Source organism: Pinus tabuliformis, chromosome X (assembly GCF_031772625.1).
Source record: "Pinus tabuliformis cultivar Carrire ecotype Pingquan chromosome X, CPIR1, whole genome shotgun sequence".
NCBI classification, from domain to species: Eukaryota; Viridiplantae; Streptophyta; class Pinopsida; order Pinales; family Pinaceae; genus Pinus; species Pinus tabuliformis.
The window spans coordinates 1,510,759,744-1,510,773,570 of NC_142308.1; the positions used below are offsets into that span (position 1 = coordinate 1,510,759,744).

A 13,827-nucleotide genomic window follows, 5' to 3' on the forward strand; every position below is an offset into this window, starting at 1 on the left:
ATTTTTCTATTTTTAAATCTACAGTTGAAGAAACGATGTAGTTAGAGGAGAGTGAAGGTAGATAAGCTAATCAATTTTATGAATCACAATGGGTCTAATATATGCATGGAAACGAATGATTTAAATCTATGCAATGAGTGGAAAAGAAAGATCTTTTCTTCACCCATGTAAATAACCAAATCCAAAGATTTTATTATCTATTAATATTTATCCAAGTTTTTGAATGCACAAATGGGTGCTTGTTTCAAGACTATCTAACCTCATATAATTTCTACCATTAAATATGAAGGAGTGTCAAGTTCGATATCATTTAACATTATTCAAATATTTAGGGTGAATGGTTATAGAGTTAAAAAAAAATAGTAAATGGAGAGCACAAACGCTTAGCACCAGAATGGGCATATCCTCCCTAATTGAAAGGGAGAGTTAAACACAACATTTTTGTCTTCACATGGAAAGAAACAATGGAAGACTAGGTAATCATCTCGCACTAATGCTCTTTGAATATGTGTAGGGCATCCAAGATAAGAGTAGGCAAGAGGACTCATATTCTTTGAAGGTTGGGAAACCAAGATAATAATAGTCCTACAATGTCATACTCGGTGAACACCTGCATGGGTATGTACCTTAAGGGACAATATTGAAGGTGTTTATAATCATTGGTTTCACCAAAATTGTGCTCCTATATATTGATAGAGAGTTGTTAGTCATGGACATGCTATGTGACAATGTTGGTTATAATGATGATATATAGATGGATTACTAGTCTCACTCTTCTTATGAGATCTCAATGTTGGTTATAATCATGTTATACATATGGTTATGGGATCTCTTTAACAATGAGAATAACCTTGTATAATTTAATGAACACCTCCCTAGTTAAGAGGAGTGTTAAAGAAAATGTAACTAGGTTCGGTTTTCATTGACTTGTAATTATAATATTATGTAAGAGATGAAACAAATGAATTATTATTTCTTGCATCATGGGTTTCATGAGCAAGATGTGTTTACCATAGGTCAAAGACTTCTTCATGATGTCTTCATTATTTATTATCTTAACATAAGTATTATAGAATTCATGATGTCAAAGATCTACCCTACAAAACTAATGTTACAATTCCCCTTGCAAGTAGGCTAAAATAAGACAATGACCTCCTTGTATGAAACCTTTTTGATATTAGTGGTCTTCATGTCTCATTTCATATATCATATATACATAATGATCATATTAGTCTATATATTTAATAATAATATAAGTAGTAATATACATATATCTCAATAATACTTAAGATATATATACTATATATTGTATAATATATAATATATAGCTAATATATAATGTTAGGGATATGTATAATATATAATATCATATTAGTATAATATAAGGAGTATTATATGTTATATATGATATAAGAGAGGGTATATGATTATCCATATATCTAATATTAGGACTATATAGGTATACCATATTAGCTAATATAATAAAGTACACTCTAGTACTAAATATACTAGTATGGTTCCTCCTAACTAACTTCAATCTGTTGTAAAAGTTAGTTTACATTCAATTACTTAAGTATGTTATAAACTAACTCTACATAACTTTTGCCTAAGCTTTCTCCTTCTAGGTTCTTCTAAAACATTTTCCCTCTTACTTGTCAATAGGGTTTCATTCATCTTGTTGGGATTTTTTACTTTTCGGCTTATTTTGAGCGTTTATTTATGAATATATCAATTATATTAATGATTTGGGTTATGGTCAGAAGTATAAGTCCCCTCATGGGAATGCTTAACTGCTTGTCAATGTAAAGCTCGTTATTGATATATTTTAATGAGCTAAGCCATTACGATTAATGTACAACTAATATGTATTAAGAGACTTCTCTTAATAAATATGACTACATTTTCATTTTCTTCTTGAGTAGCTATTGCATGTTGATATATGAATAGAGTTGTAGTTATCCTAGGTTATATATTGTCTCTATGTACATAAATTGGAAGGAAAAATCACACTCACCTCTAGAAGACACATATTGCCTCCTAAAGATCAAATTAGTCTCTTACAAAAAAAAGTGATAACAAAAACCATAGTAATTCTTCTCCCAATGACTCTTGCTAAACCCTTCTACTGTCTATAGGTAAATCAATCTTATCCCAACTAATGTCAATTAGTTATACACTTTTCATTAGTTTACACTTACAAAATACTTAAGAAAATTACTAATTCACATAATTAAGGATATTTTCCTTAGGTGAAAATTAGGAAAAATTGCATGGCCTTGGAGAGGGCATTTGGTTTCACCATAATACATAGTCACTCCTTATAAAACAACAAATCTAGATCTTTCAAAATATACCAAAGTTGCTAGCAAAATATAACAAAATAATGAAACAAATGGGCCATAGTGAAGAGTTATTCTCTCCAACCTCTTAATGAGACCTCTTAATGAGTTTGTATGGGGAGTATCACACTGGTTGCTTCATGGCATGATAAAAAGATCATATGAGATTATTTATATATTCCTGTAAATATATTAATACATAAGGAAATAAGACTATTAGAATATATTAATGCTAATAGATATAATATCTCTATACCTATATAGTATATTAAATATCTTATATTAATATAGGTACTAGAACAACTAACCACCAGAAACCATTCAGATATATATATTAAATATTCTATTATTAGTATAATATAGATATCATATTGTAAAAGATTATATTATATGTATTTAGCTGAAGGGATTTAAATTGTTTAAAGCTTAAATATTAAATCCACTTATACATTCAAAAATATATTTTTAAATAACAAAAATATCATAATTTATTTTTAAAAATAAATTAGTTAAAATGGTTTATGTAATTACAAAAAAAAATTGCTTTATCAATAACTTAAACTCTTTCTTTCATTTCTAAAATAATCGGGTTAAATGTATATTTACCAATTTGTGTGTTGTTTCTTCATAACCATCTCCCTATTCGGCTTTTTCTATGTGGATAGTTATGCCTTGTAACTACACTTGTTTTACACTTCCTATTCTACGAACTCGTCTAATTGTTTGGGTAGGTTATGTCCACAAGGGGTTCTACACGACCATTTACATTTTTCTTTTAAAATTCTCTGTATTATAAAAGGGTTGTTGTCCATAAGATTTAGAGGATTCATCACCCAAGGGGATGAAATGTGTTTTCTGTTAGAAAAAAATTAGTGAAATTTAGGAAAAATTGCATGGCCTTGGAGAGGGCATTTGGTTTCACCATAATACATAGTCACTCTTTATAAAACAACAAATCTAGATCTTTCAAAATATAGCAAAGTTTCTAGCAAAATATAACAAAATAATGAAACAAATGGGCCATAGTGAAGAGTTAATCTCTCCAACCTCTTAATGAGACCTTTTAATGAGTTTGTATGGGGAGTATCACACTGGTTGCTTCATGGCATTGTAAAAAGATCATATGAGATTATTTATATATTCCTGTAAATATATTAATACATAAGGAAATAAGACTATTACAATATATTAATGCTAATAGATATAATATCTATATACCTATATAGTATATTAAATATCTGAGATATGGATATGAGGAGGCGAAATGGCTCTGACGCCGCGCATAATCTTAAACCGCGAAGGTTTCGGCTAACAAACAGTTTCGTTGTTACACGACCACAGGATCAGGGTTTCGGTTGCTAGGGTTTCGGAGCTGCTGACAGATCGACGGTATCAGCGAACTAAGGTCGCTGTCCGGCATGGAGGAACAACAGGAAACAGACCTCGTGGACTATTCCGAGGATCCGTTGGTTGGTTAGACGATATTCGCAAACCCTAATCTAGCTCCTTCGGGATATGCATCACCGACCACAGAGGTTTCTCAAGGACTGGACTTCCTGCCGGTGGTCTCATTGCCGGACATTGTTCCATCTTTCCACGGACTAGAAGCACCACCACTCTCGCCTTGTACCGCCTATCTTCTCGCATCCTCACCTCCTGTTTCTTTGACTCTTGAAGAATTTCCATCGCCGGTGACAGATCCACAAATCGCTCGAGAAGAGCCGAGGGTTCCACCACAACAGAAGACTAATTCGTCAAATCCCCCCCGATCAATGGGCCAAAACCCTCAAGGTGCTTTGGAACGCCAGTCTTAAATTTAAATCCCTACAAGCCCATCTCGGCTGGAACATCAAACCCACTCTCTAATCATCCGTCTGCTCCTTGCTCAAAGAAGCAGAAATCGAAGTGTGTTAGGGCTACCAGGAAAGACATCACTGTCTCTTTCGGCAACTCTTCAAGCTTTGAGGAAACTATGGCTCTAGCTTGCACAGTTCTGGTGGGTCACGTGCGAGGGCATACATTCACGGCGGATAGGTTGCTACACTGGGTTAAAGAGATATGGGGAACCCTGCTTCCACAACTACCAGAGGTTGAGGTTCTCCCACGTGGATGGTTCTCCCTCCACTTTGCTAATGAAGGGCACACGAATGCAGTTCTCGAGCGATATTGGCACATCGAGACGACTCCTGTACTGTTAAAAAGATGGACCCCATTGTTTGATCCTGAGAGAGAGCAAATTGTTGCAGGGCCACTGTGGGTAAGACTGCCGGGGCTTCCCCGTCAATACTAGAACGAAGAGGCCTTCATCAAGATTGGAAATGCTCTGGGGACTTATCTGGATCACGACCGATCCTATGTTGACACCCGCAAGAAAACAGTGGCTCGCATTTTGGTACATCTTGATACCAGGGAAGGATTAGAGGAGGATATCACTCTGCAATGGGGGAGGCACAGGCGTATTCAGATCTTGGACTATGAAGGAGTCCCATTCCGGTGCAACCGGTGTCACCAAGTGGGGCACCTATATAAAGATTGCCCACTAATCAAGCGCCCGGACAGTCCTCCAAAGATCACTCCCATCGCACCCAGAAGGACTGCGCCATATATTCCACCGCCAGTGCAAGGAGTCTCGGCACCCCAAGGAGCTCATCATAATCCAGCGATAATCAACAAGGACTCATCCTCTCCCCCTATGGCGCGGGCAAGGGCAGCCGCTGCAGCTGCTCAATATTCGGGTACAAATCTCTCTCCCCCCTCTATCTCTCCTACTCTTTCATCTGAATTTTTAAACTCCAACTCATTCTCAATGGCACAATGCATGATTCCGCCGCCCCCTCTGATTACTTCCACTGTTCCACCTTCCCTCACTCTCGCACTTTCTCCACCCTCATCTCCTCCACCTGAGTCTCCCACCGGATCAAAGCCCCCTCACCAATATTCCCTCCATCCCCGAACCTCACACTCTGCATCATCTGATGCCCAATATGGGCTGGGCATTGTTCCTTTAGACCTGGGACCCTCCTTCACCAGGGGTCGGAAATCAAATCTAAACAAGGCTATCCGGTGTGCTGGGGTGGAAGTCGCTTCTGGACATCAATCCACCATTGTTGGGGCCCTTAGAGCAACAAACGCCCTACATCGGGGTCCCCCATGAAGTGCCTTTCCTTCAACTGCAGGGGTTTGGCTAGTTCCCCTAAAAAACAAGCACTTAAGCGACTTTTTGAGGTCGAAACGCCGGATATCATTCTTCTCCAGGAAACCCTAGGTCCTGCAGAGGCCATAACTCACTCCCTGAGTGCTATATCGCCTAGATGGCACTTCATCGGGCTGGATGCCATGGGCAGATCAGGCGGACTGGCCATGGGCAGATCTGGCGGACTGGCCATGGGCTACAACCCAAAATCCATTAGAATGGACTCATCCTGGGGAGGTCAGGGCTTTATGGGAGCTGACATCTTCTCAATGGACCTGGGCCTATCTTTGCGCATCTTCAACATCTACGGGCCTTGTCAGCCGAGAGAAGGTTTTTGGAGAAACCTACTCAGCAGGAGTCTGATGGCTCCGGAGCATATAATCGTGGAGGGTGACCTAAACTTCTCAATGGGGTTTCGGGAGTCATGGGACTCCTCTGCACAAGCAGATTCCATAACAGATTTTATGCGAAGATTGCTTGAACAACATGATCTAATCGACATCCCAATGCAGAACCCTCTCCCAACATGGAGAAATCGAAGGATTGGGACTGCAGCTCTGACTCGAAGGCTAGATTGTTTCCTGATGAAAGGAACGCTGGTTCACCAACTTCATCATTATTAGCAGTGCGTAGAAGCTGGGGGTATTTCAGACCACTCTCCAATTCTAATGGAGATCTTGGGCCCCCACCCAAAACCAAAAGCTCCTTTCAAGTTCAATCACCTCTGGCTCCAGGATCCTAGCTTCTCCAAAATTGTCACGGAATACTGGCAAGCCCACCCTATCAGCAGAGAATCTTCGATGGCAAGGGGCTTTGTCAAAAATCTAACTGAACTCAAACATATTGTGATAGAGTGGGCTAAAACGAAAAAAGCAAAGGAAGATGAGCAACTCATCTCGGTGGAAGATGACATTAAAGCCCTATTGGATGAGAACAACTTGGGCTTCATCTCTGTGGAGAACAAGACCCGCCTAGTAGAATTGGAGAAGCAGAAGCAAAGTATCCTCAAGCTCAGGGAGGAATCGATCAGGCTGAGGAGCAAGGCACTCTAACTAAAAGCTGGGGATGAGAACACAAGATTCTTCCATAACTTTGCAAAATGGAGGAGAGTGGCAAATACCATCTGGAATCTCCCCATCCCGGATGGGGGTCTGGCGGACTCTTTCAACAAGCTCTCCCACCTAGGCACATCGCACTTCAAAGGCATTTTCAAGAACCCTGAGGGCACAAACCTAGCCGAAATCATCAATGTGGCCTCACATTTTCCTAGGTTTGTAAACAATGAAGATATGGATGCCCTCACTGATCCGGTTACCATGGAAGAACTCGAAAACACCATAAAGTGGTTTCAAAAGGAAAAGAGTCCAGGCCCAGATGGATGGACCATTGAGTTCTATCTGGCTTTCTTTGACATCATTGGTGAAGACATCCTGAAGGTCGTGGAGGAGAGTAGAACCTCGGGACAGCTCTACCATGCCATAAATTCCACATTCATTGCACTCATCCCTAAGTCGGACTCCCCTTCATCCTTTGCCGACTTTCGACCCATTTCACTGTGCAATGTCCTCTATAAAATTATCTCCAAAATCATTGCCAACCGGATCAGGCCCATCTTGTCAAAGCATATTGCTCCACAGCAGTTTTCTTTCTTGGAAAATAGACAGATTCATGAAGCCATAGGCTCTGCACAGGAAGCCATACACTCCATATGGACCAAGCATCTCAAATGCATTCTCCTCAAAATCGACCTCTCCAAGGTTTTTGATCGAGTCAGTTGGCTCTATATCAAGATGATTCTTATTCATCTAGGGTTCCCACATCAACTCATCACTTGGATTATGGCTTGCATCACTTCCCCCACCTATAGTATTCTGATTAACGGAGCTGCATCTCACTTCTTCCATTCAGAGAGAGGACTCCGACAGGGTTTCCCTCTATCCCCTCTGCTTTTCCTTCTGGTTATGGAAGCTCTCAGCCGCCTCATCATCTCTGCTAAAAGGGAAGGAATCATCAGGGGACTCAAAATTACAGAGGAGTGCTATCTTACTCATCTACTGTTTGTAGACGATGTCCTTATACTCCTAGATGGCAGTGTCCACGACACATCAACTTTCAACAGAATCTTAAAGTTGTTTGCACATGCCACCGGGATGGAGGTAAACAGGGAAAAGTCTACCATCACATTGGTGGGCACCACTGTTAATGAATCCTTCTCAGCGAGACAAGCTTTTCCATATTCCACTCAGCCCTTGGATCGGGGTCTTAAATATCTTGGCTACTCGCTAAAACCCACTAACCAAAAAATAGCAGATTGGGTTTGGTTGGTCTCCAAAGTGGAAAAGAAAATATAATGCTGGTGCTACAGATATCTCTCCAGAGCAGGTAGACTAACACTCATCAAATCAGTCTTAGAAGCAACACTAGTTTTTTGGATGGCACTCGCTTGGATCCCCCAGAATATCCTTGCAAAGATCGAGAGACTCTACAACAGATATCTGTGGGCAGGAAATGAAGAGAAACGCACTTTCGCATGGATTGGTTGGAGCAAGATAGCACTGCCCAAGAAAATGGGGTGGCTAGGGCTTGAAGGATCTAGCATCATTTGCTAGTGCTCTGGTAGCCAAAATGGGTTGGGCTCTGCTGACTACACATAGCCTATGGACAAACATCACCTTCCATAAGTACATCTGGCCCCTCAACTCTATCGAATGGGCTAGGCTACCCAGCTGGAACAAAACTGGCATCTCCTCAATTTGGAAAGCCCTTCTGCACTCTCTTCCTCTCATTAGGAACACTATTGTTTGGGGTATAAGGAACGGAAGCAGAGCCCGAATAGGAATAGACCCGAATAGGAATAGACCCCTGGAGTGGTTGCGGGGGGAGACATCGGCTTCCACAAGATCTGGTTGAATTTCTCACTTCTCAAGGTATCCGGGTGATTGCTCAAATAGAAGACCAAGAGGGATCCGATATATTCCACCAGGCTTGGAAGACTGCCATCCAGCTAAACCTCCCACAAAGATGGCACATAATCTGGCAATACTACTGTGCTGCGCTCACCTGAATCTCATATCAGAATTGTGGAGGGACCAGACAAACTCATTTGGCAACAGGGAGAAGGTGGGATATATACTCCAAAAGAGGGTTACAAACAAATCATCATACAAGGAAACTGGAGGTATTAGATAGATGGTGGCAACAAATCTGGAAGTTATGAGCGTCACCCAGATCAAAACTATTTACATGGTGCGTCCTCTGGAATAGATTACCCACAGGAGAAAACCTCATGCGCCGGGCTATATATGGGCCAACGAGATGTGTGCTGTGTAAATCCGATATCGAATCTACAGAACACCTTTTCATGCGCTGCAACACTCCACAACAAGTTTGGAAAAACATTAAACCATTAGTACAATACTCAGGGGAATGGAATGGAACAGATCTTATCAATACCTCGGTAGAATGGGGCAACATAAACAAGGGCACCGAGGCCTTGAACTTACCCATCATTGTTAACTCGTCCATCTCGAGGACCAGGAACAAAATGATCTTCGAAGATCCCCGGTACACTGGCCACTCATAGAAGCTGGCATTATCACTGCATACAATGAACTTCCAGATCCGCCGCCCCCAAAACATCCCAGACATAACCCTCCTCCAAATATCAATCAGGATACTCATTTTTTGATGGTGCGCAAATGCACAAAGCTGGGGGCATCATCCTTCACAAATCAGTGAAGCATTATTACCACATCAAAGGGGGCCTGGGTGCCAGAACAAATAACTTTGCTGAGCTCATATCCCTTCATCATCTGCTGCACTTTGCATTAAGTCACCATTGCACCAGCATCAACATATTTGGAGATTCTCAGATTGTCACAAATTGGATCAATAGAATATCTACATGTCACTCCCACACACTAAATGTCATAATTGATGAAGTCTTTCAGTTCAAAGAAGCATAAGAAGCATTTAACGAAATCCATGTATCTCATATCTACAGGGAACATAACCAGGATGCTGACAAACTTTCCAAGGAGGCCGCGTTGATGGAGAATGGATTATGGGAAATCACAGAGGATCAGCAGGAACGGAAATTTTATCACCGCCCATATATAGACCCTACTTATCCTAGAGCTGGTCTACATGCGACATAAATAAACTCTCAGTTTTTGACAGCGGTTATTATAAATGACAGTATATTATGTATAATCTTTTTGTATAGACTGAAGGATGACAAAAATGGCATCAAAATATTACACAGCATACCTAGAATTGTAACAGAAAAACAAACAGTATAGATATGCTTTTTTGAGAAAATGTACAGACAAACAGTGAATCAAGGCATATGCTTTAAAGCATCTACATATGTAATCTTTCATATTTAATGAAATATTACGGATTTTTCCAGTGGAAAAAGTATATTAAATATCTTATATTAATATAGGTACTAGAACAACTAACCACTAGAAACCATTGAGATATATATATATATATATATATATATATATATATATTAAATATTCTATTATTAGTATAATATAGATATGATATAGTAAAGGATTATATTATATGTATTTAGCTGAGGGGATTTAAATTGTTTAAAGTTTAAATATTAAATCCACTTATACATTCAAAAATATATTTTTAAATAACAAAATGATCACAATTTATTTGAAAAATAAATTAGTTAAAATGATTTATCTAATTACAAAAAAATTGCTTTATCAATAAGTTAAACTCTTTCTTTCATTTTTAAAATAATCTGGTTAGATGTATATTTACCAATTTGTGTGTTGTTTCTTCATGACCATCTCGGTATTCGGCTTTTGGTGTGTGGATAGTTATGTCTTGTAAGTACACTTGTTTTACACTTGGTATTCTACAAACTCGTCTAATTGTTTGGGTTTATTATGTCCACAAGGGGTTCTACACGACCATTACATTTTTCTTTTAAAATTTTAGGTATTATAGAAGGGTTGTTGTCCATCAGATTTAGAGGTATTTTTTTCTGTTAGAAAAAAATAGTGTTGGTTTTCAGGCACCTACATTTCTTATATATATTTGAAAGCTTTTCTTTTAATCTCTTACCCTGCATGTCTAGTCACTTTTAATTAATCTTTAAATCTGTTACAATACATGGTAAGTCACTTTTTAATAAACCTTTTAATTCTATTGTAATATATGAAAGTTAATATTTAAGTCTGTGCAATAATACTCGAAACTGAGGCCATTCCTTCATGCAATAATGTGAGAGCATTCATTCGTGCAATAATAATAACTGAGGCCATTCATAGTACTCTAAAGTGAGAGCATTCATTCTTGCAATAATAATAGCAAGGAAATTAAAAATGGAAATGCCATCTAATGCACATACATTAAAAAAAAAAAATGTTAAAAATATGCCATTGGAACTCATTTCACTACACAGTTGAGAGAAAAATAGTAGCAATATTTCTCATAAATTCAAGAAGCCCAATACTATAGGAGGAGTTGCTCCTAGATCATTAGAAAATGATTCAACTAGAACAAACCATAAGCATTAAAGTTCAGAGCCACTCCCAACCATAGGACTTAAAGTTCAAAGCCAATGGAGCACAGTATTAGAAGTTCCTGATATCCAAAAATAAAACTTCTCCACTAGTAGTTTCTAAACAGATTCTCAACTACAATAAAATCAAACACAATGACACATAAATATATATACTGTTTTTTGCACCAATTCCATAGAATCATACTAAGGCCCAGTTATTTTGAAGCCTGACCTCCTCCTCCTCCTCAGGAGTAAAATCATTCTCTATGTTGAAAATTTGACGTATTTCTTCTGGTGTTTTATCTTTTATCATATCAGCAACTTTCTGACATGTAAGATCTAGCATATTTTTTATGTTTAGGTAATTAGCAGCCTGCAAAATCACAAAAAACTTAATGAGCCAAAGTTTTAGTAAAGGCATATACATGTGGACAACATTACTAAACAAAGACCAAGCTATGGTAGAACAATTACATGGAGTGAGATTATAAGGAAACAAAGATAATTGAACGATCTGAGAATACATGGGAAACAATCATCCAAATAAGATTTTTACCATTTAAAAAATCCAAAAATTAAAAAAAAAAAACAATTAGTGGATGGAACATTGATTTATTAGACAAGCCATAGGTAGCTATCTTTATAGGTTCCAAAACATTTGGTTGGATAAATTCAGGTAGATTACATCCCTCAAAGAAAAAAATAAGAAAAATATTAGTTTTCTACCCAACCAAAAACTTATGATAATCTGCACTTAGCAGGCTCAGATTTCGCTTTTGAAGGAAATAAATTCTGAAAATTGCATCTACATTCTCTTGAACTTTTGATTGCATAAAAATGAGAATCATTAAAGAAAACCTAGAAATTAAACCCAAAAATTACCAAGGAAAAACAACGAACTCTAGAATTGGAGATCTAAAAATTGAGTTATTATAACCCCTTGAACCTAGAAAAAATCCATAGAATGGGGTGAGGTTGGAGCAATTTAGGAAAATTAGTAAGCACTCAAAATAGAAAATAAAAAAAACATTATTTTTCCATAGAACCAAAAGCCTATGATAATGGACACTCCCAACCCTCAGATTTCGCTCTTCAAAAATACACAAAAAAAAATCACTTTGGAAAAATGCATATACATTTTCCAAGCCTAGAAATTAAACTCTCAAATTCAGTAGAAAATAAAATTAGAATTAGACATCTCAAAAACTAACACTAACAATCCCTTAAAATATTAATTGTCTCCTCATCCAAAATATAGTGGAAACTAAACCCACAGATACCACTTATGTTTGGATTAGGCATCTCAAAAATTAGTTCGAATAACCCGTGGAAACTAGAAAAACCTTGACCAGATGCAGTCAAATATTTTACTAATAGTTAAATTAACCATTAAATTTGAAAAACTAAAAGGCCAAACTTTAAATAAGATCAGATTGAGCCTATTGTCTCCCATATGGAAACCCCCACAAGACTCAAAAACTATAATTTTTTGAAGAAATTGGGCACAAGCTAAGCCAGTACCAACAATAAAGAAGCCCTAAATTGGGTGAACTAAAGATATCAATGAACAAAACATTAGAGCCTAGTTTGGAAAAAAAAAAAAACTTCAAAAAACCCTTTAATTCAATCACTCAAAAAAGGAACCTCTGAAAAATATGTCCAAATAGATTGCAGGAAACCTTGAAAATTTTCATAAAAATCTCAAATTTCATGCCACAAAATATACATTAAAAATAAGCTCAAGATTTTGGAATAATTCCAAGATTTCAAAAACACTCAGAAAGAATGCCTCAAACAAGCCAACAGTCCACAAACCCTGCAAACTGTCCGAAAAACCCCCCCACAGGTCCACAAGAGCACGTCTAGAAGGTAAACACAGAGAAAACTCAAACTCTAATTAAATTTGTTTCTTCAGAGATAGCAAGCCACTGAGTCCTTAACAATTTTGGTACCAAGCCCTTAATAAAATGAATTTTTCTGATAATGTAATAGCCCTTAAAAAGCATAATTAAATCATCCTTTCAAAGACTACCGAACCATCAAATTCCTAATTAGATAAGGTTTCTGTCAGAATACCAGGATAAGGTCGCACAAAGTGGCTTCATCGACTTTAACGAATTCTTCATCCCAAGTCTTGATTTCGTCCTGGGAAATGGCCGATTTCTCATCTGTGGGCATCTGAGCCTTGACATGGTATTTGCAATATTCGATGACCTTCGAGAGTATCTTACTAGAAACGTTTGGCAGCGAAATAGGGTTGGCGGTGCCTGTGCCCTCGATCATCATCTTGATGTGCTCAGATTCAAATGCTACAGCCTCGGTGACATCAAACAATTTGTTATCTGAGCTCTTCAAAGTCACCTTACTTTCGCTTGCCATGGTTCCCCAACTAACGAACGATCCGAATGAAAGACGATCTGAATAAAAAAAAAATGACTGAATTTCTGTGTATAAGCTAAGAGAACTCGAGAAGACTGACCGAACTTTTGCTCGAACAATATCAGATGAGCTATATAAGGGTAACGAGTCCATATATTAGCGTGATTGATTACCCTAGTAACCGTGGCATGAGCTTGTCGCTGCTTTTTTTAATTATTTTTTCTTAACTCCAATTACCACGTTAGGGTTTTCTGATTTTATTGTTCTTTTTTCTTAACTGTAATTAACATAACCCAAACTTTAGGGTTTTCTTATTTTATAGTCTTTTACCCGCTAATTGTTTCAGATTGATGCCCCTAGTATTTGACTGTCCAATTTGGTCG

The 13,827-nt window shown here is 37.9% G+C and overlaps 1 pseudogene; it reads right to left on the reverse strand.

The window, feature by feature from the left end:
- Nucleotides 1-11,264: 11,264 nt before the first annotated feature.
- LOC149145781 (SKP1-like protein 1B pseudogene) lies at nucleotides 11,265-13,444 on the reverse strand (annotated as a pseudogene).
- Between the last annotated feature and the right edge of the window lie 383 nt (nucleotides 13,445-13,827).